This window comes from Penaeus vannamei, chromosome 29 (genome assembly GCF_042767895.1).
Source record: "Penaeus vannamei isolate JL-2024 chromosome 29, ASM4276789v1, whole genome shotgun sequence".
NCBI classification, from domain to species: Eukaryota; Metazoa; Arthropoda; class Malacostraca; order Decapoda; family Penaeidae; genus Penaeus; species Penaeus vannamei.
Genome location: NC_091577.1, coordinates 8,725,526 through 8,730,525, shown reverse-complemented (window position 1 = coordinate 8,730,525; position 5,000 = coordinate 8,725,526). Strand labels below are relative to the sequence as shown.

Sequence of the window (5,000 nt, the reverse complement as noted above, 5' to 3'; positions counted from 1 at the left end):
CCCCTAAGTATAAATTAAAGCTTTTTTTATATCTTATCACATAAACATTCATTTATGCTGTAACCAAGAGTATAAACTGCAGGATAATTTTGCTTCCAGTTCTCCTAACTTCTTCAAGCAGCTCATTATTTTTAGTATAATAAGAGAGACTGAGTTTACATATGTTTTGGTACCTTTATTTTCTAGTATTTGCTTATAAGGACATCATTCCTCCCTCAATTCTTTATAGTGGTAGCTTGTAGAAATACCTTGCATTGTAGTTTCTTTTATGAAGGTATAAAAATCAAATAGTATATCAGATTTCTTATATGTCTTAATTCTTTAATTCCTGCATATTAGAGAAAAATCAAAAGAAAAAAGTATTCTGTCAACATAAAATCTACCAAAAACTTTTTATTTCTCCAAGAAAAAGAGGATTTACTGTATTTTTCTTCTTGCAATTTGAAAACCCTAGCCTAAAGCTTTCCATTGTTAGCGCATAACATTAGATCATTAATTAATATACAACCTCATTTTACCAAGAAAACTCTCCCACTGTTAAGTCTGGTGACTGGGACATTCTTGCCATCAGTGCACAAAGCACTTTGAGTGAGGGGGAAGGGAATCTTGACACCATGTATGAGTGTTCATGTGGGCCACACACCCGATAGTCTCTACTCATGGAGGCCTAATTCACAAACTTTGGTCCACATGCTTGCCACAAGGCGCCTGAATCCCACTGGTTAATCTTTCTTGAAGCTTAACATCCACCAATATCTCATTTGCTCTGCTTCATTTCTACCATCTCCAAAAAAGAGGAGGGCAAGTAAGTGAAAAAGTGGGTAAGCAAGCATGATAAGCCTTCATATACTTTTAGTATTCACTGTATTCTTTATTACTATGAATTTAAAAAAAGAGTAAAAATATATGTACGAAAACATATGTTTAGGCAAGCTTCTAATGGTATAGGTAATGTGTGTCCCCACATGAAGGGCACTGGTAAATTTCTTGGTTGTTCAAGTTCCAAGTTATTGTAGATTTTATACTTTAATACTGCAGGAGTCTGGTTGCTTGTGTACAGAGGAGAGACATGGAATAGGCATCCTTGAAGGAGTGGGCATCTCTCTATGCCCACGATGGTAAGGTCTGCCTTGACTTCTCAGAAAATGATGTTGTCAAACTTTGTTTTGAAACATTTCATAATGAAAAACAAGAAAGAATATGAATAAAGAGAATTTTTTAAATGTAACAACATGGTTTCATGATGAAGAAACAAGGGTTACCTTATATACTATAGTAGGTGGGACAAGAATTATAATGTTTACAAGATCAAAAAGCTTTGTGAAAAGAAATCAGAATTGCCAAGCATTCATGGGACATAAATACATTTGAATATCAATAATAATAGCAACTATATACATAGTGGTTCAGATTAAGCATTTTCTAAGGAACATTTTGAATATAAACTAGACTTAATAATACAAAGATATCAGAATAACAGCATGGGAAATGTTCGAAGGTAACATGGGTTAAATTGGTGAATATATCTCTTCATCATGTCAAGGTTGTAGTCCTGTTGGCACTGGAAAAGAACAGTTGAAACAGTATAACTGGAAGCTAATGGCTTTTCTGGTAAGCAATGTGAGAGGGATCATGATAACAGGTCACTATGCTTTCATAGCACTTTATATTGCACAAGGGATGGGTTAACTGAAAGGAAAGGTAGGAGGGACTGGGAGGCATCTACGGAGGGGTGGGGGGTACTGTTACTTAGAGCAGTCATCATGCCAAGACCAATGCTGTAGTCTCCGAACTCTGCACAGCCACAAAGGCCAGCACTTTATTCTGGCATAATAAAATATGGCTGGTTCCTTATTTGACAAAAAAATATTTTGATGGTCTATTGCAGGGACAAAGAGACTGCAGGGATTTGAATCATGTACTCTAATACCTTGCTGTAAACTCATGTAATACTAACTGCCACTTTTGTCCCTTTATAAGGGAGAATTGTTTTATGTGTAATCCTATTATGGACACTTACTCTGAAATTGGGCCCAAATTTTTATAGTAATTTAATAGTTTCACAAAGCCATCTAACTTTGCAATGAATGACTATTTCTTGTTTCAATTTTCCCCCTCAACACCCCCCCGAAAACATTCTTCATCTTGGTATGTACGGAAAGATAGAGCTGAAACTCAGGAACACCAAGTGGACTTAGGCTGTGACATTAATATTTGTGTCTGCAGATTATTTGTTGTACTGACCAACTTTTAGCTCTCTATAAGAATATCACCTACAATTTGCCCTACTTTTGTGCATCCATTCCATAAAGAGAAACCTTTTCAAAAATCTAAGTGGGCATGCCCTTTCACATTACCCAAGGGGAGGGATAATAAAGAACTCTGCCCCACATCACCCCATGACAAATTGTAGAGGACAAAAAGTTGTTGTCATCGGTGCAAAAAAATAATCTGCAGATACAAATAGTAACACCACAAATAAAAGAATAAGGTTGTGGCAAGCCCTGCTAGAGTTTCAACTCTATCTTGCTGTGCATACCGAAGTAAAGACAAGGTTTGCTGGGGCGTGTAGGGGACCCAACCTTCAACAACCAGTCACAATAACTCAGATTAAACCATAAGTTTTGTGACATGGAGTTAGGGACTTAGTCTCTTAGTATCTGCATCGTAAAGGATCACCTAGGCATCTATAAGAATATCTGATAATTCTTTACAGTATGGACACACTTGCCAGAGACTACATCTCCAAATCATCATCAAAATATTTATTCATCAATCTAAGTTGCCATGACTGGGCATGCCCAATGGGAAGGTTAATGGGGGGCTCTACCCCCCAATATCCACCAGAAAACATGGTCTTCACCTCAGTTTACAAGGCAAGATTAAGCTGTGCTCTCCGCAATTTTTTTCCTTAGTTTGTGGTATTACCATTCGTGTCTGTAGGTTATCTCTTGTACCAAATGCAACTTTTTGTCCTCTACAAAAATATCATATTCAATTTGCCCGAATATAGTACATCCAGTAATTGTTACAGAGAGCAACGCACCCTCCCAGAGACTAAGTCAATAAAAAAAAAAAATTCTTCAGGAAATCCAATGATTTCATCAATTTTCAGCATTGTTTCTTAAGCAAATGAATCGTTCATTTCTCCATCGACGAACTTGATTTGATAGTCCCATTAGCAGGGGAGGGCATGAAGTATATCAGGGAAATTATGGGGTAAAACAGGCTTAAATAAGAACATTAAAGATCAAAAATGCGTTAAACTAGCACAAAAAACTCTTAACATCGGCCAATGAAACTCTACGGATATAACTGCCATCTTTGAAATTCAACAGACTGTCACACAAGAAATCAAAAACTCTACAGGAACCCAACCCAATTTTCGGCAAAACTCTTATGGGAATTCACATGTTCCAACCCCCCAAAAAAACATAGTGACCAACAAACCAACCTAATATATCAATATAAATTACCGTGACTAGGCGTGCCCTTCGAGGAGGGTTGATGGGAAGCAAGCCCCCCGACACCCCCAGGACAAATTCTCTCCACCTCGGTATGCACGGCAAAATAGAGTTGCATTCATACCGTAAATTAATAAACCACATACCTTTATATCTGCAACCGTCAAACTTACGTTAGCTTCCTTCTACCGTCTGGATTGCTTTGATTTTTATCACTTTTTTCTGCATTTGGAGTTCTTGGTGGGCCCACATATTTAATTGGGACCGTTACTGAAGTCTATTTTATCTTCTTTGTCATTGTATAGTCTTAAGAATAACCCAGAATGAACACAACAATGGAAACGCAACATTTCTTACCGGCATTTCATCTCGAAATGAGCGTGCCGGCTAGGTGTCAACCTGGCAGCAGGCAAAAGGAAGTGTGGAATGCAGAATGCGCATGAATCTAAATAAAGCTATAAATCAATCTTAAAACACGTTAATGAAGTATAAGGACATTAATAAATCAGTTTAAGAGCATGAATGTGTAACATTATACACTGATAAATAGCCAAATATTGCTTTGACAAGTGCATAATATTACACAAAGTAGTTTGACAAGAAAATGCATTCATCGATCAGACTTATGTTTTTCTTCGCCAGATAAACAGGCTGATGCAAGCGCACATTATATTTCCGTCATTTAACGGTGACTGTACGGCCTTTGCATCTTCTACTATATCCCATCCCACTCTATAAGATGACTGTCCATTTTGCTCTCTCTACATATATTGGTCTCTTCAAACTCTGCCGTACATCCATACCATAAAGATAAACCAAACATCTTCAATCTACCATCACATACTGCATCTATACCATAGATGTTACTTTTATTTTTTGTCTTTCTGTCCACTACAGGCAAAGTTTACCTTGTACTATACAGCTGCATGATACTGGATCTATACCATTTTCATATTCACTTCATGACAATTATGTCATGGAAGTAAATAGCCTGTAATTGGTTTGTACTCCCTGGAAATAATTATTGAAAAACAGAGACAAACTAAAGAGAGGCTAAATGGCATGATTCAGAGCATTTATCATGAATATCTTTTATACATATATATACTCTCTAGATCTGCATTCCATACCCTGCAATACATGGTAGTATATATTTTATCCCATAAAGAGCCATCCAGTTTTGAAGTAAATATAACATTTCATATTGACGTTCGAGACTGAGACTGACAAGCGGATTATACTCGTAATTTCTCGTTTATCTCCTTGTTCTTTCGACATTACAGCAAACTAAGTTCTTCTCTCAACAAATGCAAAAAATAAAAATAAAACGCGTCCACCAAAAAAGAATAACGACATAACGAGTAATCAAAGGGAAATAGCATAAGTTCCAATACTCCTTTCCTGTGGAGGAAGGGCAGCATCCATAAATATTACTCATTTCCTCGCCAAATCATGTTAAATAGCCATAAAAATCCTCACGACTTACCGAAGATTTTAAATGAATCTCCTCATAATCCTTCTGGGGCGATTAACTTG

The 5,000-nt window shown here is 36.8% G+C and overlaps 1 long non-coding RNA gene across 1 annotated transcript in view; it reads right to left on the bottom strand.

Annotated features, from left to right (window-relative positions):
• LOC138867257 (uncharacterized) overlaps window positions 1-5,000 on the bottom strand; it is a 16,587-nt gene that overhangs the window by 11,481 nt on the left and 106 nt on the right. The window contains exon 1 of the long non-coding RNA XR_011399762.1: window positions 4,951-5,000. This exon is cut by the window's right edge and continues 106 nt beyond it. This is a non-coding gene — a long non-coding RNA (uncharacterized lncRNA). The remainder of the gene's footprint in view (window positions 1-4,950) is intronic.